Source organism: Geotrypetes seraphini, chromosome 13, assembly GCF_902459505.1.
Source record: "Geotrypetes seraphini chromosome 13, aGeoSer1.1, whole genome shotgun sequence".
NCBI lineage: Eukaryota > Metazoa > Chordata > Amphibia > Gymnophiona > Dermophiidae > Geotrypetes > Geotrypetes seraphini.
In genome coordinates, this window is record NC_047096.1 from 27,030,189 (window position 1) to 27,055,746 (window position 25,558).

Sequence of the window (25,558 nt, forward strand, 5' to 3'; positions counted from 1 at the left end):
GAACGGTAACTCATAGGAGCAAGACATTTATTTCTGCAGATATAACGATAAATGTGCCTATGTAGATAGATTAAATATGGCATGGCCTCTAGGACAGGGGTCTCAAAGTCCCTCCTTGAGGGCCACAATCCAGTCGGGTTTTCAGGATTTCCCCAATGCATATGCATGAGATCTATGTGCATGCACTGCTTTCAATGCATATGCATTGGGGAAATCCTGAAAACCCGACTGGATTGCGGCCCCCAAGGAGGGACTTTGAGATCCCTGCTCTAGGATATTTATCCACTTACACTCTTATAGAATATGCCCAATCCATGCGCAATATAGGTGCACATAGGAACTGTGGCCCTATTTCTATAACAGATGCCTAAAGTGAGACGCCTAGATCGGTGCACATAGCCAATCTAGGCGCCTAACTTAATTATTCAATTAGGCTTAATCGGCACTCTTAGGGCTCCTTTTACAAAGGCGCGCTGGCGGTTTAACACTCGTAATACCGCGCGCTAAACCGCCAGCCGAGATAGCCGCTACCGCCTCCTCTTGAGCAGGCAGTAGTTTTAGGCCAGCGTGGGGGGTTAACACGTGATGAAAAGTTGCGCGCGTTCACCCCGCTAGCGCAGCGTGATAAAAGGAGCCCTTAATTGAAAATCACAATTAAATAGCAATTAAAAAACAATTAGATTGTAGGTGCCTACGACTTCCAGGTAGGTGTAGCTAGGGGCAGATTGTGGGCGGGTCTTGGGGCTTGTTTTGCATCTAGGCACATAAATTGGACTTAGGGGCTGGTATTTAGGCCAAGAAAACCCTGGCATAAATGGGGGCACCTTAGGATTTGATGCCTACCAGCTCCAAAGTCTAATTTAGGTGCCGCTAGAAGTGATTTTATAAATGGCGCCTAACTCAAGATTGACAGCTTCTATTCGCTGCATTGTTTTGCATTGCAGGGCTTTAGCACCTACTAAATAGAATGTAATAAATGATTCTGTGTTAATATTTTTTCAGGTCTTATGTACTAATAGAAAAATGAGCATAGAACTTGCAAAAAGAGAAAAAAGGAAGCATTCAAAATGGGCTTAGCATGTAAAAAAAAAAATTCCTCACGTTAAAATATGTTTTAGTACATCTTAGTTCATGTCTTAGTACATCTTAGCAAAAGGGCCCCAAAGGCCCATATTCTCTCTATAGCACCTCAAAATGTGGCTGCTGATCGTATGTGAATCACGTGATGGCGCCATATAGAGAATCGCGCCTCTGGGAAAGATAGTCGCCAGAAATATAAGCCAGGGTTTTCAAGGCCTACATATCCGGTGCTTATCTTTCCGGTGAATCGCACCTATATGGGTGCTTTATGGTGCCTAATGCCACTTACGGCATAGCCTCACCTATAGTGGCTTTTGGTGGTAGTAGGCGCCTCTAGAGACACGATTCTTTTGTTTAGGCACTGGTAGACACTTTATATTTAATGTTAACTGCCATTTCAAACAGCGTATCCCAATTATCTTAGGTGCCGTTTATAGAGTTTCCCTCATAATGACTAAATCACGTTGAACTGGTGAGTGATTTAATGATGCACATGGTACTTCATATGGATTAAGCTCCAGACCAGAAAGGTCACCTTGTTTGTATCCTAGCTCCGAGCTGAACTCAGGGCTCCTTCAATGCTTCCTCCTATCCTCAGCTGCTCAGCTGGCTTTCCTTCTTGTCCCTGTTTAATTGGTGGATAGTGTTATGTTTATAAAAGATTGATTAGTTAACCAAGTCAATTATATAAATGGCCATAAGATGGATTAAGAGGAGCAGCGTAATGATCGCAATGTGGAACTCTGATCCTTTCACTGGCTGCTTGAAGCCTGCACAGAAAGAGGGCTTCAAAGTCCTTATTAGGCTGACATATGTTCTTTCCCTTGGGCAAAGACTTTGGCCATTCCAATTTAACCCAGCAGTGACAATTCTATCTAGTGCTTGATTCACATTAGAACTGCCTCTGCATTGGCAAACTCCTTAAGTGAGCAAAATAAATTGTGCCCTTTGTGTGCTATCAAAATTAAATCACTAATAAAACACCATGGGCCTCATTTTCAAAAAAGAAAAACATCCAGAAAGTGGCATAAAGGGACAGAAGGACATATATCTCATCAAACCTTCCAATTTGCTATTTTTGAAACCTTTTTTTTTTTTTTTGACAGATTTCCATGCTGTTTGTCTGAAGGGAACTTGTTGGAGGAGTGGTTTGGCAGTTCTAGGGTGGGTTGTGATTTGGACATTTTTATGCAATAATGGAAAATTGTCGAGTACGTCCAGGGCACAGATTGAATGTCTGTGCCCTGGACGTTTTAATAATGAATAAGTACCAAAAAGATCCCCAAACTGACTAATTGCAGGGCTGCCCAAGTCCGGTCCTTGAGATCTACTGACAGGCCAGGTTTTCAGAATATCCACAATGAATATGCATGAGAGAGATTTGCCTGCACTGCCTTTTTGGTATGCAAATTTCTCTCATGCATATTCATTGTGGATGAAAACCTGGCCTGCCAGTAGATCTCGAGGACTGGACTTGGGCAGCCCTGCATTAGAGCAGTGGTCTCAAACACGCGGCCCAGGGGGGCACATGCGGCCTGCCAGGTAGTATTTTGAGGCCCTCGGCATGTTTATCGTAATCACAAAAGTAAAATAAAAAACAGTTTCTTGATCATATGTCTTGTTAGCTATAAATGACAATATTATTATTAAAACTTAGCCAAAAGGAAAGATTTATAAACTATAAAGAGTTTTACCTCATGCAAATCGTCATTTGTTTAAGAAGACATGAACTATTTTTTCTGAGGCCCTCCAAATACCTACAAATCCAAAATGTGGCCCTGCAAAGGGTTTGAGTTTGAGACCACTGCATTAGAGGAATTAAGGCATGACCCCCCCCCTAACACTCCCCCGGTGGTCACTGATCCCCTCCCACTCTCAAAGATGTGAATGAAGCAGTACATACTACTATTATTACTATTTACCACTTATACAAGGGCTGTTCAAAAAGTATCAGACCTTTATTCATAAAAAATACTCTTATTCAGATACAACAATCTTATACTAATCTCCTTCAAAGTAGTCCCCTTGGGCTGCCACACACTTCTTCCAATGGTTCTGCCACTGTCGGACACAGCGCTGGAATGCCTCTTTTGAGATTGCTCGCAACAACTGGTCCATCGCATTCTGCATGATGTCTTCTCTTGACTGAAATCTGGTCCCTTTCAGGGGCATTTTCAGCTTGTGGAAAAGCCAGAAGTCACACGGAGCCATGTCGGGAGAGTAGGGAGCCTGAGGAATCACAGGTGTGTTGTGTTTGGCCAGGAAACTCCATATCAAATGTGAAGAATGGGCAAGTGCGTTATCGTGATGGAGCTGCCAATTGCCTGCTGCCCACAGGTCTGCCCGTTTGTGTCTCACAGCATTACAAAGGCGACGCAGAACCTCTTGGTAGTACCCCTTGGTGATTCGACGATCCTGCATCACCAGGGTTCTCACTTGGTCAATGACGATCTCATTTCTGGATGTTGAGGGCCTACCAGAACGTGCTTCACTCTCCACTGATGTGCGGCCATCTCTGAAGCAGTTGTACCACTCCTTTATCTGTGTGATGCCTGTTGCTTCGTCCTCGAAGGCCGGTTGAATCTTGTGGATCGTTTCCACTTGGGACTCGCCAAGCTTTACACATTTAATGCAGTAGTGTTGTTTACCTTTTTCTGTCATTTTGTCAAAAATGAAAATCGGACGGTGCACACTTACACTTCCTCACTCATCGGCAGTTTGCCGGCGACTGACAGCTTATGTAGGCGGGGAAAAATTCATGCTTGCACATTAGGGTCACCTACATATGTGCACCAAACCATGCCTACCTAGCTTTATAACGCTGAAAGGTGCACACAGCACTGTACATTTTGACATTTAATAGATGGTCACTGCTTGGAAGAGCTTACAATCTTAGACATATAGGGTTGGGGATGCGGAACCCAAGATAAGAGGAGTTAGAAATGGAAAACACTCTCAAAGAGTTGGCTTTTAACTGGGTCATGAACACTGACAGAGACTTAGCCTGGCGTAAGGATTCGGGCAACTTGTTCCAAGCATATGATGCAGCAAGGTAGAAGGGATGGAGTCTGGACTTGGCAGTTGAAGAGAAGGGCACAGATTGGAAGAACTTACCAGTTGAACAGAGCTCGCAAGGGGGAACATAGGGGGAGATAATTGAAAAGAGATAGTGAGGGGCAGATGAGTGAGTGCATTTGTAGCTCATCCTATATATATACTCACATAATACTAGTATCATGTACTATGTTCATTCTAAAACCTACTTACTTGTACGCCTGTTACCAGTATTGTGTATTTTGTTTATCCTAGCTTTACACACATCCTTTAATTCTAGTTATCTTTACTTATTTATCATATTCTCGTCTTTCTGGGTATATCTTTCGGCCCTGATTCTGCAAAATGTGTCTAAGTTAGGCGTCCTTTGTAGAATTGTGCCCAGCAGAGTTTAGTGCTCTTTAGGCGTCTAACTTTTTAGGCGTCCTTTAGAGAATCAGGTTTTTAGGTGAGATTTAGACGTCCAATGTCCTTAATGTTATAATATTTTATTATTATGTTATTAGAATGGTGATTTTATGCTGTTTTTCCATTATAATTGTAATACTAGGAGTTAGATCTGTTTAATGCTTTTATTTATTTCTCTTCCATCAGACAGAGTGACTGGATACATTAGCAGATCTCTAAGCTATCATATCACAGGGCAGTCAGAGACACCTGCCTGGAAGCTGCTATAGCTCAATAAGTAAAACCCTGTGCTCATCTTCCAGAGGTCATACGTTCAGCTCCCCCAGCACACATTTTAATTGTGGCATTCTACCTTGCAGGTGCACCTTGATGATCTCACAATGAGATCACCATTGTGCAGCTGCAATCCTCCATTTGCAATGAAGTAGAAGCCATTCTAAAGTCTGTATCTGGTTTTTTTTTTCTTCTGTTTTTAAGCTTTTGCAAATGAAGTTATGTATGCAATCTATATATTTTTGTCATGTGCTTTATTTGCTGAATCCACCTGTTTTAAGAATGACATCAATCTTTAGTGAGAAAAAAAGGGTAGCTTTTTAGCAAGAAAACTAAAGCTATGTTTTTCATGTGCTGTGCTTCAGTTAATGGATCTCTTCCTCTAATTAGCAAATAGCATTGCTGTGTGTCCACAAAAATAGAAGGTTTTACATGCAATATATCTGTTTTGATGTGCCCTGTTTATGTGTATTTTGAGCTTAATAAAGCAAAAATAAATCTCAGAGAGTTATTTAGCAGATCGCATTAAGAACGTCCAAAGAGTGCCTAAGTTCCGTCCATAGAACTCAGGTCTATTTGAAGCCCAAACGAAGCTCAAAAGTAGACCTCCTACATCTCAATGGCTTGTTTTATGCGTTTTTATGTTGGCCGTGGATTGTTTTTTTTTTCAAAAATGTTTCAAAAAGATAGACGCACATCTGAAAAATGGCATTTTAAAAAACAAACAAACGACATATACGCTTTGCAGTTTTGAAAAAGGGTGCGTTCGGTAGTGGATATTTGTGCATGCTCCACAAAACGTCCAAACTCGGATTTGGACATCATATCAAAAATGCCCTTCCACATGTACACATCTGAGATTTTTTTTGTCCATTGTTCTAACCTTTCAAACGCATGAACGGCGCTTAATGTCAGCACCCACTTTGTATAATTAGCCCCATCTCCTTTTCAGAACTTCACACACAAAGCAGAAATCTGTTATTAGAGGATATCACTTTTTAAAACCAGCACATCTAATGAGTCCAATTTGTTTCCCCTGTTCATTAGGAAAATCTGTATGAGCTCTGTTCTGAAATATGTCACAGCCTTCCATCTAATTAAACCCCAGCAGGCAGTATATGTTGGAAAATCCCCACAGAATGGTTATAATGGGCAAATAGTTCATTACTGGGACTGGCTTTACCACTTGCCTGCAGTGGCGTTGTAAAGGTGGGGGGGAGGGTCTGTCCTGGGTGCAGTCTTGGTGGGGGTACCAGCACCCATCCTCCTCTCCACCCCTGCTTCTTCCCGGTCCCCCACTGCTCTGCACATACGCCCTTTCCCTCCCCCTACCTCTTTATTATTCCCGGCGTGAGAAGCAAACCCGAACCTGCTGCTCGCGCCAGCGTTGGCTCCTCCACTGATGTCACTTCCTGGACCTTCCCCTAGGAAGTGACATCAGAGGAAGAGCCGACGCTGGCGCGAGCAACAGGTTGGGGGTTGCTGCTCGCACAGGGAATGCTAAAGAGGTACGGGGAAAGGAAAGGGGCATCAGGAGGGGGCGGGGAAGGATCAGACGGGGCGAGAAAGCAGAAAAGGGGGAGGGGCGCCACCGCCCCGAGTGCCTCTCACCCTCACTATGCCACTGCTCTCCTGGCACTGTCCTGCCACTCTTCTGGCCAGTTAAATGGTGCTGTATATTGGGTGGCTTATGCCATTGTTCATTGGTCTAATATGCTCTTCCAACCATTTAGTATTTATTTTTATTTTTAAAACTTATATATCATTTAAAACTAAACGGTTTACAAAGGGCTCCTTTTATCAAGCCGCACTTGTGGTTTAACACGCGTAATAGCGCACGCTAAACCGCCAGCCATGTTAGCCGCTACCGCCTCCTCTTGAGCAGGCGGTATTTTGTGGCCATCGCAGGGGTTAACGCGTGGTGAAAAGTCGCGCACGTTACCCCCGCTAGCACGGTTTGATAAAAGGAGCCCAAAATTTACATACATAATATTAAAAATAGGCACATAATAAAACAAATACATAATAAAATAAGCATGTGGTAAAATTAACATGGGAACAATCCTCAGAAAAATACCAACTTTGCCAGAAATAGCTATAAAAAAAGGCATCTACAAATAACTGGGTCTTCAATAATTTTCTAAACCTGCCCTTTTCGCAGCAGTTTCGTATCTGACCCACCAATGAGTCCCATAACTTAACTCCTGCACAACAGAAAGTCATTTTACCAGTCTCGACACGTCTTGCATTCACAGATGTCGTCACTAATGCTAAATTCTCAGAATGCAAAGATTTATTTTGGTATATAAGTATATTATTTTTAAACAATTCTGGGATGTTTCCATATAAGAATTGATGGCAAATCATCACTGTTTTATACTGTACTCTGAAGGCGACTAGAAGCCAATGTAAATTTTGGAGATACGGTGAAACAATAATACTAATAAGTTTATATACCGCAGAACCGTGAAGTTTTATGCGGTTTACAATGATTAAAAGATGCTACTGATTGAGTAGAATTAACAAAGTGAAGAGCTAGTGATAAACAGCTCTAGAGATCAGATATTGTGGACTAAGATTGTACAGGTCGGTTACCTAAACACTTCAGGATCAGATATGTTTTTAGGTTTTTCCTAAATTCCCCATAAGTAGTAGGCATAAGCAGTAATCATATTTAGATAATCCGAATATCAATTGTGCTACAGCATTTTGTATTACATAAGAACATAAGCAATGCCTCCGCTGGGTCAGACCTGAGGTCCATCGTGCCCAGCAGTTCGCTGACACGGCGGCCCAACAGGTTCAGAACCTGTGCAGTAATCCTCTATCTATACCCCTCTATCCCCTTTTCCAACAGGAAATTGTCCAATCCTTTCTTGAACCCCAGTACCGTACTCTGCCCTATTACCTGTAATGCCCTGCATCTTGCTTTTGTTATTCCCAAGGTAGAGTGCCAAAAAACACTTCAAATAAGGCCATCTCGATGAATTTTAAGTTTCACATTTTAAATGAGGGTAGAAAAGCCACTTATTTTAAACAAACATCTTAATAATGACTTGATTCAGGAAATGCTGAAAAATAGCGTCCTTTATGGAATAGCACCTAGCAGGGATTCCTATGTCCAACTTTGGATGCGAGGACTTAGGCCAGCTGAAACCTGGTGTCAGTCCCCGGAATTCTATAACCTTGCACGCATCTTTTGAGAACGCCCCTGTCCTGCCCATTCACCTCGCATGGCTTTGCCCCCTTTTGGTTTGTGTGCTATGGGATTTGGGCACACAGTCTTGTAGGACAGCTCACAGGCAGATGTGCATGCAATCCCTAATTAACGTCTGTAATTAATTGTTAACATCTAATGTTACTTCACTCATTAATTGATTAGGTTGTATGTATATCTCGAGACTGGGTATGGATTATTGGGTGCTCTTTATAGACTCTAAGGCAGTGGTCTCAAACTCGCGGCCCGGGGGCCACATGCGGCCTGTCAGGTACTATTTTGAGGCCTTCGGTATGTTTATCATAATCACAAAATGATCACAAAAAGTTTCTTGGTCATATGTCTCTTTAGCTATAAATGACAATAATATTATTAAGACTTGGTCAAACTATAAAGAGTTTTACCTCATGCAAAATTGTCATTTCTTTAATAAGACATTAACTATTTTTTTCTGAGGCCCTCCAAGTACCTACAAGTCCAAAATGTGGTCCTGCAAAGGGTTTGAGTTGGAGACCACTGGCTTAACTGTAACCATGACATCCTGTTTGTCTTTGGGAAGCAGAGCTGAAATTGTGATGTCATAATGCCTCATTCCACCAATAAGAGCCAACCTCATCAGTGATGTCACAATGGCTTGATTGTCCTGTTCTCCCCTCTGCCCTCCAACCCAGCCAGCAGATTAACCGTTCCCCTTAACTCAGTGGTCTCAAACTTTTTAATAAGACATTAACTATTTTTTTTTTTCTGAGGCCCTTCAAGTACCTACAAATCCAGAATGTGGCCCTGCAAAGCGTTTGACTTGGAGACCACTGCTCTAAGGGTATGTGCACAAATTTGCTGTTCTAGAATACTGGGGGAAAGCAACCTTGAAAAGGACTTGGGAGTGTTGGTGGATACAACAATGAAACCGACGGCGCAATGCGCAGCGGCCTCTAAGAAAGCAAACAGAATGTTGGGTATTATCAAGAAGGGTATTACATCCAGAACGAAGGAAGTTATCCTGCCGCTGTATCGGGCGATGGTGCGCCCGCATCTGGAGTACTGTGTCCAATATTGGTCACTGTACCTTTAAGAAGGACTTGGCGATACTTGAGAGGGTCCAGAGAAGAGCCACACGAATGATAAAGGGTATGGAAAATCTTTCATATGCTGAGAGGTTAGAGAAACTTGGGCTCTTCTCCCTGGAGAAGCGGAGACTCCGAGGAGACATAATAGAGACGTACAAGATTATGAAAGGCATAGAGAGGGTGGAGAGGGACAGGTTCTTCAGCGTACTGGGAACTACAAGAACAAGAGGACATCCGGATAAATTGAAAGGGACAGGTTTAGAACCAATGCTAGGAAATTCTTCTTCACACAGAGGGTGGTGGATACCCGGAATGCCCTTCCAGAGGGTGTAATAGGTCAGACTACATTATGGGGTTTCAAAGAGGGACTAGATAAATTCCTGAAGGATAAGGGGATTGAAGATTACAGATAAAGGAGAAAGAAAGGGTATAGATAAAAAAGAAAAAGGGTTTGAAGGATATAAAGGATTAGGGAAGAACAGGTTCTAGACAAAAGATCACTTTACAGGTCATGGACCTGCTGGGCCGCCGTGGGAGCGGACCGCTGGGCGCAATGGACCTCTAGTCTGACCCAGCGGAGGCAAATTCTTATGTTCTTATATAATGCCACTGGTGCCTAACTTTCAGCATTCCCTCATAAAATTGCCCCAATTGCGACTGTCACGCAAATAGTATAACAGTGGGCAATATGATCATAGCAGTCCTTGCAGGGGTCAATGTACTGATACATGATTTTATTGTTGCAATACTTCAGAACAGCCTACAAGGTGCAAGAGGAAAGAGCGAAATAACATAGGGCTAGATTCACTAAGCAAACCGATCGTGTACCGATCGGTTTGCGACCCCTTTGTGACCCGATTTTCCTCCAACCCGATTCACTAACCTCTCATCCGATCCGATTCTGATCCGTGCATGCAAATGAGGGGAATCGGCATGCAAAGTAGGAAGGACTCGATTCACTAAACATTTTTCAGGCACACCGACTGGCTGGCCGATCCAAAAACATGCAACCGGTGAGGACAATACAACTGCAATAGTCAGAAACCACCCTGAAATGTCGACTCTTATGTCTTGGTCTGTCTTCCTCTCTCAGCTTCTCGCAAAGGCAGTTTTCAGCCCTCTTGGCTATGTATCATTAGTGACTCACTACTTGTAACAAAAAATGGTCAAGGACCTCTTAAATGTAATACACAACACACAGACTAGGTTCCTTGTGCAATTGGTTTTGAATATGTCACGAGGGAAAGACCTCAGAAGCCTGCACCAAACACAGAATATTCAATTCTTGCGATGGTTTAACTCAGCAGGACAGGTTATCTATCATCGGTCACAAAACCCTCTACACACCGATTACCCACTTTAATTTCTGGTATATTGATCACTTTTTCTTTATAGAGCGCTTGGTGTGTAAAAATAAAATGCACTTATCTGATTAAAGAATAAGGCCCGACGGGACCTGACGAAGCCATTAGCCTGGCGAAACGGGTCCCGTCGGGCCTTATTCTTTAATCAGATAAGTGCATTTTATTTTTACACACCAAGCGCTCTATAAAGAAAAAGTGATCAATATACCAGAAATTAAAGTGGGTAATCGGTGTGTAGAGGGTTTTGTGACCGATGATAGATAACCTGTCCTGCTGAGTTAAACCATCGCAAGAATTGAATATTCTGTGTTTGGTGCAGGCTTCTGAGGTCTTTCCCTCGTGACATATTCAAAACCAATTGCACAAGGAACCTAGTCTGTGTGTTATGTATCATTAGAACACCAGAAAGACACAAACATAATTTGTGATACCACAATACTCAAAACTCAAGAATAGAGAATATTATTCCTTTTCACAATAAACAGTAGATATAGCCTCACTGGTACTGATATAATGAGGGCTTGTATTACACACAACAGCTGCTAATCATTAATTATTATCCCCTGCTTTCTCATTTACACTATGTTAAGATTTTGCAAAGAGATGACTAAAACATGCACTCTTTTCAATTAGTTTGTACCTTTCAAGCTTTGCAGAAATGTTTTCACAAATTTGCATTATACTAGAGAAACCCAATTAAGGTCGCTGCTGCACTGAGCAGACTGATCCAGTCTTGGGTTTGCTCCATTACATGCAGGGATTTGTAGTTCTGGTTTTTCCCATTGATTTCCCTCAGAAAAATCAGACCTACGAAACCAGAGCTGGATCAGCCTTTTTACTTGGCATGGAGTGAAGTTGCAAACCAGTCTGATATTGTTCTGATATTGTCTGTATAAGTTGTTTTATTATGTCTAATAGACTTAGACTTTGTCTAGGATTGTTTGTATTTGTTGATTTAATATGATTATTTGTCTAAGTCCATGTTTGTGAGATATGTTTCCCATAATTTTGTATTTTATTTCATGTTCATCGCCTAGAATTTGGAATAGGCGATCAATCAAATTTCATAATAAACTTGGAAACTTGGAGTACGGTAAATACAAAATAAAAGTTGTCTAAGAAATCTTGGTAAGGGAATCAGAGAGTCCATGTGAAGGTTCAAACCCCATTTAATTTAAAAGTCTCAAAGAGTAATGGATTTAGCTTCAAGGACCAAATGTTAGCCCCCTGACCAATTAAACTTCTGTAATATTGCAGAATATTCCTCTATGAAAAGAGTGGTGGAGGGTTTGGAAAAGGGGAAATGATAGAGGCAACAGTATCAAAGTTCAATTCAGTCTGGGACAAGTACAGAGGATTACCGTATTTTCACGCATATAACACGCGCGTTATACACGATTTTACAAACCGAGTATAACCATGTGCGTTATATGTGTGAGCGTGTTATACAATTTTTTTTTTCTCATTGCGATCCGAGATTCTGAATCTGAGAATCTCGGAGAGAGCGAGACCAGAAGGCTTTGAGCATGCGCAATCAGGTAAGCGATGTCTTTGCGGTGCTGGGGGGGATGTAGGATCGCAGGTGAGGGGGGTGACGCGAGCGGGGGGGAGGATGCTGGTTCGCAGGCCAGAAGAGGGAGTAAGCAGGGGTGGCGGGAGGAGGTTATAGCAGCGTGTGCGTGCTATATAGATTATTTTTTACAGCAATGCTTTGTTCCGCGCGCTATATGCGTATGCGTGTTATACACGTATGCACGTTATATGCGTGAAAATACGGTACTGTTATAGCACCGAAGACTGAAAGCAAAAAAAAAAGAAGGGGGTTATCCGGATGACATAAGCAAACAATTAAAATGCCAATTGTATAAGCAAATTTAAATGTTATGATGACGATATATAAAATATTGTTTCTTTCCAATAAATATTTTCTTTACATCTCCAATATTTATTGGAAACAACATTTTATATATCGTCATCATAATATTTAAATTTGCTTATACAATTGGCATTTTAATTGTTTACTTATGCCATCCGGATAACCCCTTTTTTTTGCTTTCAATCTTACGATATATGGGGGCTGATGTTTTAAGGCTTGATTCTGTAATAGCGCTGAAGACTTACAGGGATGTCAGTCCAGTGTTTGGGGTTTTTTGTTTTTTTGGGTCCTGTCCTTGTATCCTAGGCTGAAGCAATATTTAGTGAAATTACTGGCTGCAGTCAGTGCTGGGACTTCTCTGGGAGCTTCTTTAAAAAAATAGGTAGTCCCATTATTAGTTTTTTACTATAAGTTTACATTTTTTGTACACTTGAACACATATTCTATATATGGCACCCCAAAATTGGTACCAACTAGAATGGCGTGTAGTGTGATTCTATAAAATGTACACACGCCTTATAAAATTGTGCTAAGTGACAATTCACATCTTAAATTTTAGGTACGCCCATGTAGACCAAAGGAAAACCAGGCCCAGATACCTGCACCTAATTTGTACGTGGATCATAGTCTATGAATGCCCCAAATTTACCTATGCTCCTCCCCTGGCCACACCCCCTTTTTAAATTTGCGCACTAGAACTGACATGCATCACTTTATAGAATGTGCCTACCAAGTTGTGCAAGTAACATAATTAGTGTCAATTAACATATCTCTCTCCCTCAATGACCACCTCAACTCCTTGGCAAAATCATGCTTTTTCAGCCTTCATATGCTGAGGAAAGCTAGATCCTACTTCAGCCAACAACACTTTGCCATCCATGTCCAATCCAACATCCTCTCCAAACTAGATTACTGCAACGCCATCTACTTAAATCTATCAAAAAAAAGTATTCTAAGACTCCAGCTAATCCAGAATACTGCAGCCAAACTGATCTTCTCAAAACGCAAGTCTGACCATGCCTCCCCACTCCTTGCCAAACTTCACTGGCTTCCAATAATCTCCAGAATCCATTTCAAATGTTCCTGCCTGGCTTTCAAGATCATTCACGGAATCCTGCCTCCTCTTATCCCACTGTCTTTCAACTCCTCCAGTCTCGACTCCTCCAGAACTGCCCAAAGGCTTAAACTAGCCTTCCCCTCTCCACGCGGCATCCACTATTCAGGCAAACTGGGAAAATCCCTTCTCTTCAAAATCACAGGTCTTTGGAACGACCTCACCACCCCACTGCGGAACCTGAGCTCCCTTCAGTTATTCCGCAAACAACTGAAAACCTGGCTTTTCAGCAAATTGTAGCTCTATCCTTCCCCCCTTCTACACATAAGTTCATGTAATCCTTTTTCTTCTTCTCTACCCACTATTTTAAGTTCTTGTAAACCGTGTCGAGCTCCATTCTCATGGAGATGATGCGGTATATAAACTTAAGGTTTAGATTAGATTAGATTAGGTGTTAATTGCCAACTATCGGCGCTGACTAGGCCTGTTAAACAATTACCTTATGGCGCTAAGTATATACTAGAGAATGACATGGGGACAAATTTGTCCCCATCCCCACAGAATATATCTCCACTCCATCCCATCCTCATGAGTTCTGACCCTGTTCTTTTCCCATCCCTGCAAGCTCTGTCCTCATCTGCACAAGCCTCAAACACTTTAAAATCATAAGTAGCAACATTCTAGCGCTCAGATTGTGATGTCATAATGCCTCATTCCACCAATTCCTAAGCTCTGTCCTAATCTGCACAAGCCTCAAACATTTTAAAATCATAAGTAGCAACATTCTAGAGCTCAGATTGTGATGTCATAATGCCTCATTCCACCAATGCCTAAGCTCCGTCCTCATCTGCACAAGCCTCAAACACTTTAAAATCATAAGTAGCAACATTCTAGAGCTCAGATTGTGATGTCATAATGCCTCATTCCACCAGTGCCTAAGCTCTGTCCTAATCTGCACAAGCCTCAAACATTTTAAAATCATAAGTAGCAACATTCTAGCGCTCAGATTGTGATGTCATAATGCCTCATTCCCCCAATGCCTAAGCTCTGTCCTAATCTGCACAAGCCTCAAACATTTTAAAATCATAAGTAGCAACATTCTAGAGCTCAGATTGTGATGTCATAATGCCTCATTCCCCCAATGCCTAAGCTCTGTCCTAATCTGCACAAGCCTCAAACATTTTAAAATCATAAGTAGCAACATTCTAGAGCTCAGATTGTGATGTCATAATGCCTCATTCCACCAATGCCTAAGCTCCGTCCTCATCTGCACAAGCCTCAAACACTTTAAAATCATAAGTAGCAACATTCTAGAGCTCAGATTGTGATGTCATAATGCCTCATTCCACCAGTGCCTAAGCTCTGTCCTCATCTGCACAAGCCTCAAACGCTTTTGATTTTAAAGTGTTCAAGGCTTGTGCAGATGAGGACAGAGATTGCAGGGATGGAGCAGGGGGCAGGGACAGTACCCCCAGGGATGGGACAGGGATGGAGAGAAATCCCGCAGGGATGAGGACAAATTTGTCCCTATCTCATTCTCTACTATATACATAATTTTGGAGTTATTGCAATAAGATTCACATTCAGTTATTTATGGAAGGTTTTATGCCTATGAGATCAATGGTATAAGCCATATTAGGGGGTAATTCCTATTTATGACTTATGGTCTGAGGCTTTTTCCTCCCATGTTTGAAGTGTTTGACATATACTAAAATGCATTTATAGAAACAGATCACTCAACTTTTGGTGGAGATGTTTCTGTTATAGTGTGATTAAGTACAGAGGATCCTGAGAAGAGAAGCTGTAAGAGGAAAGCCAAAGGACAAATGAGGTCTAAGCATTGCACCAGAAATATAACTGGGCATACTATCGTCCTTGTCTATAGTCATTTCCCCTTTCTCAGTTGTACACATAGGAGGCATTTATATAAAGTAATATAGCATAGTAAATGTCGGCAGATAAAGACCCGGATGGTCCATCAAAATCTGCCCAACCATACATGCTCCATAAATTAATCATTGAATTTAAATGGTCCTTTTTCCGAGATATTTCTTGGTCAGGAACCCAGAGCTCTGCCCGGTACTTTGCTTAGGTTCCATCTACTGGAGTCTCCGTCAAAGCTCTCTCCAGCCCATCTAAACCATCCCAGATGTCAAAGCCCTTCCTATCTTCAACTGAATGGCCATATATGGGACAACAGACTGTGCAAGTCTGCCCAGTACTTGCCTTAGTTTGTTCAATATATACCCATTGCTTTCCGATTAGAGATTTATATGCCACTTATTTATTTATTTATTCAATTTTCTATACCATTCTCCCAAGAGAGCTCAGAATGGTTTACATGAATTTATTCAGGTACTCAAGCGTTTTCCCCTGTCTGTCCTGGTGGGCTCACAATCTATCTAATGTAGCTAGGGCAATGGAGGGATTAAAGGGCAAATTCTATAAGAAGTGCCCAAAAGTTAGGCGCCTACTTAGGCACTGTTCAGCGCGATTCAAGTAAAATTGGGTGCTGTTTAGTGAATCACGCTGAGCGGCACCTATTTTGGAGGCGCCCATTAAATAGGCCAGCTCTAGCCACAGCTAAAAGTTAGGCGCCCGTGCGTGTACTTAAGCCCGCTTAAGAGCAGTGATTCTGTAAGAAGGCGCCTAACACGTAGCCACGCCCACGCCTAACATGCATAGTGCCTACTTTTTTTTGAAGGACGCCTAAATTTTTAGAGGCGCCTTGTTACAGAATCGCGCTTTCTTGATAGGCTCCTATGTTTCAATCAGTGCTGACTAAAAAGCTTAATTGAGCTTGTTATTCAATTTAGATAGGTGCCTAACTATAGGCGCTGGTTACAGAATTTGGGCCTAAGTGACTTGCCCAGGGTCACGAGGAGCAGCATGGGTTTGAACCCACAACCTAGGGGTGCTGAGGCTGTAGCTTTAACCACTGCCGAGAAGAATTGGCACGTAGATGGGTAAATGCAATATATGCCAATCTAAAAAGGCAGAGAAAACCAAAAAAACTCTGTGGAGTGACGATGTTCCCAAATGGACTTTATTTGATAGTATCAAAGTTCCAAAGGTGCACTAAAATCATCCACATAAAATAATTCCATCCAGATAAAAGTAAATCATCCACATAAGAGCCTTAAAAGACCTAGTTCGCTAGGGATACAGGACCCAACACGGTCCGCGTTTCGACAAAAAGTCTTCTTCAGGGGTCCCTGGGGGTCCTATAAAGGTGAGTATGTGGGAAACAATTGTGTGGTGAACCGGAAGTGAGACACTGCTTGCATTTGCAATGGAAAAGCTAAAAAGGCAACATGTTTGTGAATACATTGAGCTTTTTTTTAATGAGAGATGAACTCTTATGCAATATTGATTGATGAAAAAGTATAAAATATAAGGATGAAAGAATAAGAGAGAAAATATTTAATGAATCAATGATGAATATTGAGCTTACCTACAAATGCATTCACTTGGCTGCCTCCACTATTTCTCCACACTTATCTCCACATATGTTCAACCCCCCCCACCCCCACGAGCTCCGCACAGCTGGTAAGTCCCTCCTATCTGTACCATTCTCTTCCTTTGCCAACTCCAGACTCTGTCTTTTCCATCTTGCTGTGCCATATGCTTGGAACAAACCGCCCGAATCCCTACGGTGGGCTCCGTCTCTGGCAGTCTTCAAGTCCAACTTAAAAGCCCAGCCCTTCGAGACTGATTTTTCAACTTCTAACTCCTCTCCCCTTGGGTTTTACATCCCCCAACCCTATATGTCCAAGTTAGATTCTAACCTCTTCTGAGAAGGGACCGTCTATTACACGTCAAATGTAAGGCGCTGCATATGCCTTTCAACGATATAGAAGTGATATTGAAGGCGTCAGCACAGTGCGCCACACCCTCAAGGAAGGCGAACAGAATGTTGGGCATTATTAAGAAGGGTATCACGACCAAGACGAAGGAAGTCATCCTGCCACTGTATCGTGCAATGGTGCGCCCGCACCTGGAGTACTGTTTCCAGTACTGGTCGCCGTACCTCAAGAAGGACATGGTGGTACTTGAGAGAGTCCAGAGAAGAGCAACTAAGCTAATAAAGGGTATGGAAGACCTCTCATATACTGACAGACTGAAGAAGTTGGGGCTTTTCTCCCTGGAAAAGCGGAGACTTAGAGGAGACATGATAGAAACCTTCAAGATCATGAAGGGCATAGAAAGAGTAGACAGGGACAGATTTTTCAAATTACGGGGAACCACAAGTACAAGGGGGCACTCAGAGAAATTGAAAGGGGAAAGGTTTAGAACAGACGCCAGGAAGTTCTTTTTCACTCAGAGAGTGGTGGATACATGGAACGCGCTACCGGAGGATGTGATAAGCAGTAGCACGCTACAGGGCTTCAAAGAGGGTCTGGACAGGTACCTGGAGGACAAAGGGATTGAGGGGTACAGATAGGAGTAGAGGTAGGTAATAGGGATAGGATTAGAGGATTAGAGGCAGTTACAAAATTAGTCAGGGACACTGTTCAGGCAATTAGGCCTGATGGGCCGCCGCGGGAGCGGACCGCTGGGCAGGATGGACCTCTGGTCTGACTCGGCGGAGGCAACTTCTTATGTTCTTATGTTCTTAAATAGTTGTAGTAGTAGTATCTTGTGCTCCTTCTTCTGACAGATCTGACAAAATAGAATTTACGAGCTTGTTATAAATTTGGGTCTGGAATTATGATGTAATTGATCACTTTAAAAATGTGCGTGCATAACTGGTTTGCTACATAAGTGCAAGGGTGGAGCATGGGTAGAAGCGGGAGGGGGGGGAGTGGGCAAACTGATGCATATATTTTCCAGAATCCTGTAAGTTACAGGTGCCCTTGAGTTCTGAATGCATCGGATGTGACCTACACACCAAGGCGGCCATTTATAGCTGCTTCATTGCAGGAATCACCTTCAATGCCTTTGAAACTCGAAAGGGAATGTATTTTAAACCCATTTAAGAGAAAATCAAATAAGTTTGGTGCTGCAACTCTTCAGCCTACAGAATCCCTTTTCTCCTGAGATTTCAGTAATGACAAAGTAGAAGCTTTATCCCTTTCACTAATACCAGACATCATACCATCCTTTTGTGTTTTCTCTCTGCAGACTCTAGAACCCATCTCTACATTCACAGTCTCGGATATACCCAATGTTATCTTTTCACCTTTCAGATATATGATCTCATCCGTTTCATGTCCCAGATTGTCCTTAGCGTCACTCAATGCAATTTGCTTTGGATCTGCAGAGAGGAAAAAAAAGCTCTTGACCGCAACTCATTTGCAACATAGCAAAAGTGTTTCTTCGTGTACATCCTTGTTTAGGACTAGCTATATTAATTTAGGGAACAATGGAGAAAGCTATTTACCTGTGTAATTTAGCCATCCGAAAATTGTCCACCCTTGATCTGGTTATAAGTACATGAGATCTATCGCATGAAAAAGAACTGTATCAAACAGCATATATTACTATTCGGTCGAATATGAATACCAAATCTGAATAATGGGCTTTGAGCTTTAACATATTAAATAAAAGAAGCAAAGTGAAATCAGAGACCAAGTATTTTCTCGGTAGGATTTAGCATAGTAGAGCCCTGAATTATTCGCAGGCTAATTTAAATCATCAAGTTGCTAGGACTCAAACTCGAGTCAATGGCACTTAACAACAACAATTTAATCACTATTCAGCTGACTACGAATAATGTATTTGAGGCATTGTTTGGGACTGAATCAAACTGAATACAAATATTCAATAAAGCCCTAAAGCACAAACCCCCCCAACAACAACTATATTCCCCCCCCCCACCCCTGGTCGATCACTTCATTTGGAAACAGCCTGCAAGCAAATCTACTCATGTGCCTTGCCTACATTGTGAAATCAACTCCCACAATCTACTGTATTAATTCTCTAGAACAGTGGTTCCCAACCCTGTCCTGGAGAACCACCAGACCAGTCGTGTTTTCAGGATAGCCCTAATGAATATGCATGAGAGAGATCTGCATATAATGGAGGTGCCAGGCATGCAAACCTGCTCCATGCATATTCATTAGGGCTAGCCTGAAAATCCGACTGGCCTGGTAGTCCTCCAGGACAGGGTTGGGAACCACTGCTCTAGAAGGCCTGCTGGCCTTCAGGGAGGCTGTAAAAACTCACCTTTTCCCCGATAACTCCCTCTAATTTAGTTTTGCTCCTCAAATCATCTCCTTAAGGAGTGTTCACACCTCCCTGTTCTGAAATTGTAATTCAGGGGTCTCCAAAGTCCCTCCTTGAGGGCCGAATCCAGTCAGGTTTTCAGGATTTCCCCAATGAATATGCATGAGATCTATGTGCATGCACTGCTTTCAATGCATATTCATTGGGGAAATCCTGAAAACCCGACTGGATTCGGCCCTCAAGGAGGGACTTTGGAGACCCCCTGTTGCAATTCCTACCTCTCCCTGGGCAAGAGTATATGTCTGTCTGTATCTGGTATTTCCTATACTCTGTATGTAATATTGCAACCCGTTCTGGACTTTTTTGGGAGGACAAGCTATAAAATTGAATAAATGAATGAATAATATACATTTAGCTGTACCTACAGGCATATTTCAATGGTGGTGGTGGGGGTGGGTGCGTGGAGGGGACAAAAAGCAGTGTCCATTACTGCATTTTTAAATCTCTGTCCATTATTTCCTATTGAGATTTTAATGGGCATGTATCATTAGCATATGGCCATTTTGAAAAATTACCACTTTTACACTTTTCCTACCCATTTTGTAGGCGGTAAGGACTTATGTGCTACCTGTTAGCATGTGGTAATGTAGATACGCTAATTGATTAGTACAGTAATGCCCACTCTCTGCCCCCCTCAAAAAATATTCTTTAGTATGTGATTGGTGCATGCACTTTTGCTAGTTACTGTAGGACACTAATACATTACCAGTGTTTGGCTATTTTAAACCATGTTGAGTCCATGTTGATATTCTGCAAACCAGACTGTCTAGGGACAATACCAGGCTTGGCTTGAAAACCACTAGCATAGGGGCATTAGCATAGATCATAGGAGTGGAGGCAGTGGTGTAGCGAGGGTAGGAGGTGCCTGGGACAGTGGCGCCCCCCCCCCCTAATTCCACACTCACGTTTCGCCAGAGTGAGTGGCTTCTCCAGCATGCCCGCTCGCGCCAGCGTTGGGTTTCCCTCTGACATCACTTCCTGGCCCCGCGATTCAGAAGCGATTCAGAGGGGGACCAGGCTGGCGCGAGCAACGGGCAGGAGGAGATGCTCGTGCTGGCGAAGATCTGCAGAGGTACAGGGTGGGGGGAGGGACGGGCGTGAGTGTGGCAGGGGGTGGCAGAGAGGTGCCGGCACCCCTACTGAGACAGCGCCCGGTGCGGTTCACCCCCCCTTACTACTCCACTGAGTGGAGGAGTAGCCTAGTGATCAGTGCAGCAGCCTGGGGAACCGGGTTTGATTCCCACTGCAGCTCCTGGTGATTCTGGGAAAGTCGCTTAATCCTCCATTGTCTCAGGTACAAAATAAGTACCTGAATATGGAATTGCGGTATATAAAAATAAAGTTATTATTAAATTGCTTTGACTGTCTTAAGGCTGATTAACTTCCCTAGGCTAACGTTGGTAACGCCTAGGGAAATGTTCAAGAGGTATCTCCTTAAAGTGTTGGGGGGTTTCAGAAGAATCGTTATCCCCACTATCAGGAGTGTATTATTTGCCTGACAAAAATCGATCTAAAAAAAGGTCTCTTGACCAAGAATTATTAAATGTATCGGAATTATTGGAGAAAGCAGATAAAGAGGCAGCGGTGCCAACTACTTTGATTCTATCTGTAGCTCTTTCTATTGACAAAGTTTGGCTGTTAAAACTTTTCTTTAAAAATAGACAGAAAGAATTCATAGGATTTAAAATACAGATGTTCCCTGAGTTTTCACGGGAGACGCAGAAGCGTCACTGTGAATTTCTCTTGATGAAACCTGGGATTTTATCTTTGGGTGCTACTTTTTACTTACGACATCCTTGTAAGTGTATAGTGTGTTACCGCACTGTTGAAAATATGTCTTCTTTGAGCCAAACCAGTTGACTTCTTTCTTAGCGCTGTCGGCGTTATAGCCATTATTATGCTTGAAAGTGTACGTTTAGTTCATTTTTTTTCTTAGGACCTCTTCTATTAAACTGCTATGAGTGTTGGGAGCAGCTCAGGCCATTCAGCGCGGCTCTCTGCGCTAAAAAACTACTGGTGCAGTTTAAAAGAAGAGGGGGTTAGTTTCTCGCTAACTTGTATTATCCTGGATCCCAGAATTGAGGACTTGAGCATAATTAGCTAAGATTTATTATTCTTTTGCCTTTTTATGTATTCTTTGATATATATAATAGCCAATATTGCTTTCCGTACAAGTTATTCTTGGTGATTTAATTTTAAAATTAATTAAAAAACAAAACAAAACTGCTTTGACTGTAACCACAGAAAGACAATATATCAAGTCCCATCCCCTTTCCATCAGTTTGCTGCAAAGGTCCATATCTGTTTGTCTTGAAATATCTTACCTGTCAAGGGCCAAAGAAGGATGTTCCCTCTAATCCTTCGTTCGGATGTGGTTGGGCTGAAATATTTAACGTTTTGTGCATTTATAACAGCCCCGCTGGATTTTCTCTGCATAATTAACACGGTCCAGATGTGTCTTTCTACTCAAAGTGTCTCCTAGGCACCAGACTGACTTCTAAAATACTTTCATGCTTTGGGAACCTTTTAATTTAGACAGACAAGAACAAGGATGAGGCTGTCAGGAGTGGAACTGCTTAATATGAATCTATTCACATTCCAACAGAAGATGGATCCGATACTTATTTCATCGTGCATCTAAATTCCAGGTACGGAAATTCATTCCTTCAGGAGGCACGCAGAGGAAATGCGTGCTTAGCAGACGTTGCTTTATTTCATTTCAAATGCATCTATTCAGAAATGGATTTCTCCGTGGTTTCCTTTGTGCTGGAATAGGGCAACACCCCCCCCCCTAGGAAATCTCCCAGGGGAGAGAGAGAGAGAGACTGATGATTTGACTCGCTCCTGGATTCTGCAGACTGTATGGGGATTCAGCCTCTGCGGTTCGATCACAGAGCCACATCTGAGAGTGTGTGAGAGGTTGTGTTCATGTAAGTTCATATCAATTTGTGAGAAGATACATAAGGCAGTGAAAGATCAGATGTAGGCATCTAAATGACAGATGAAATTTAGGGCTTCTTTTACTAAGGGGTGCTATGCTTTATAGCGCACGCTACCCATGCGCTAAACACTATCGCGTGCATGTTAGTCTATGGGCGTATAAGCGGTTAGCACGTGCATAGATTTAGCGCATGCTAAACGTGCACTAAAACACTTAGCACACCTTAGTAAAACAGGGGGTTAACATAGACTTGTGCAAAGTGGCACACATTGGGAAAAATAATCCCAACTACAGATACAAAATGCTGAATTCTGAGTTAGAATCAACTACCCAAGAAAAGGATCGACAAATTATTGTAAACAATATGTTGAATTTTTTTTTTTTCTTTTTTTAAGCTCAGAGTTCCATGGCTGCCAAAAAGCAAATAGAATATTAGGAATTATTAAAAGAAAGGAATGTAGAAAAAAAACACTGAAAATATTATGCCTCTGTATAGGTCAATGGTATGACTGTGCCTTGGAGCAATCAAATCTGCACCCAACTCTCAAAGACTAAAGAGAAGGCCATTCTGACCACCCACCGAGCCGTGACCCACAGAGCTGAGACAGTGTGTAATAAAAAAAACATAGCAGAGGCATTGTTCACAACATTCTAATGTCAGAAGGTAGAACTAGCATACATTCAGCTGTCAGTCCTACTTCCATTCCCGAGCCAGAACAGCATTCTGGCTCTTCCACCCTAGTGTCCTGCTCTTTGATGTTTCAGCATCTGAAGAGATCCTCTTTAAGGCTTGTTTTTGTTTTTGTTTCATTTAATTTGATTGGTTAGGCAGGCTCAGAAGTTCTGCCAGTCCACCCAATCAAATTAAAACAAACAAACAAAAAAACACCTTCAAGGATTCACAACCAGGAACTGAATCCCTTGACTGGACCAGCTACTCCTGTGCTCCATGACAACAGAATGCTAAGAAGGAGGAGCCTAAATGCTGTGCTGGCCTAGGATTGAGAAACCAAATCTTCCCAACTGACACCTGTTATTGCCAAATCACACCATTGACAATAATTACATTTAAATTGCTCCAGGGGTATAGTCATAATAATCTATTTGTTTATAGGTTAAATAATCTCCAATGGTTTTCCTTCATTGAAATGCACAAATGGGATGGTCCTCAAAACAAGAATGGATCTGTAAAACTCACCAGTGCTTGTGTAAGATGTTCACAATCTTTGAAGTTAACACCATAAAGGGTAATACTGCCACCAATTTCTCAGAATTGTTAGTTGATCTATACCAGGGGTGCCCACACTTTTTGGGCTTGTGAGCCACTTTTAAAATGACCAAGTCAAAATGATCTACCAACAATAAAATTTTTTTTAAAAAAACACAAAGCACACTGTATGCTGAGAAAATGTTAATTATCATTCCTATTCCGGGGTTTTTTCAAAGAGGTCAAGGCAGATGACTCTATGCACTGTCACCTCAGTAACAACCATACAAAAATAGACAAATATACCCCCCTCCCTTTTTACTAAACCACAATAGCAGTTTTTAGCGCAGGGAGCTACGCTGAATGCCCAGCGCTGCTCTTGACGCTCATAGGCTCCTTGTGCTAAAAAACGCTCTTGCGGTTTAGTAAAAGGGGGCCATAGTGCAAAATATAGACAGCAGATATAAATTCAGACACATTTTGATCACTAAATTTAAAATAAAATCATTTTTCCTACCTTGTTGTCTGGTGATTTCATGAGTCTCTGGTTGCACTTTCTTCTTCTGACTGTGCATCCAATATTTCTTCCCTTCTTTCAGCCTGTATGCTTCCTCTCCTCCAGACCTCATTCCCTCCCCCAACTTTTCTTCCTCTCTCCCTTCCCCTTTTCTTTCTCCCTGCCTCCCTTTCTTTTTTTCTCTCTTCATGCCCCCTTTCTTTTTTTCTGTTTCCCTTCTTTCCTTCTGTCTCCCTACCCTCCCCCAAACCACTGCCGCTAGGCAGGGACAGGGCACAGGGCAGGCAGGCAGGCCTAGTGAGAGGCAGGCCCCATACCCCTCTCGTACCCTAAACCATCCCCCATACCCCCCAGTACCTTAAATCATCCCCCTATGTACCCCTATTACCTTTTTTAATCATACCCCCTGTACTTTTAAAAATCCCTCCTTTCCTCCCTAGATGGCTATCCTGGTATTTTAAGTTTTGGTTTGTTTGTTCCTGGCTGGTTTTTTTTTACTGCAGACGAGGTTGGACCTCCCTTCTTTTGGTTCTGTTATCCTGGTATTTTAAACATCTCCCCACCCTCAGTACCTTTTAAAATCCCTCCCTCCCTCCCTAGATGGCTATCCTGGTATTTTAAACATCCCTTCACCCCTCCGGTACCTTGATGCAATCCCGGCGGTCCAGCGCTGCATTGGCAGCCTTCGCTGCTGGACAGCCGCCCAAGTCCCCATCTGTCGCGGCAGTAATAGGCAGGTGTGAGCCCCGAGCGCGCCTGCCTGGTCTCGTGCCACCCGAATGGTGTCAGCTCGGCAGGCTCCCCCATCTGCGCCGGAAGTGAAATCCAGGCACGAGCCCCGAGCGCGTCTGTCTGGTCCCACACCGCCGCTCGAATGGTGCAGTCAACTCCCGCGAGTCTCGCGAGAACCAACAGCACCATTTGGGCGACGGCAAAGGACCAGGCAGGCGCGAGCCCCGAGCGCGGACTGGGGGAAAGGAAGGGCAGGAGGACCTGGACCTGGCCGGCTGTGCACCTGGGGCGGTCCACCCCCCCCCTTGGTAGCCACCGATCTTCACCCCACCCTGCCAGCACTCTGATTGGCTGGCGTTCTTCAAGAGGCGGGCCAGTCAGGAGGGGAAAAAAGAGAAGGGAAGAAGTGAACCCGCTCTGCGATCGACTGGGGTTGCCTGAGCGAGCGACCTGTCGATCGCGATCAACGTATTGGGCACCCCTGATCTATACTGTAACAATAATTCACGATTGGCATTATATAATGACACAGGGACAAAT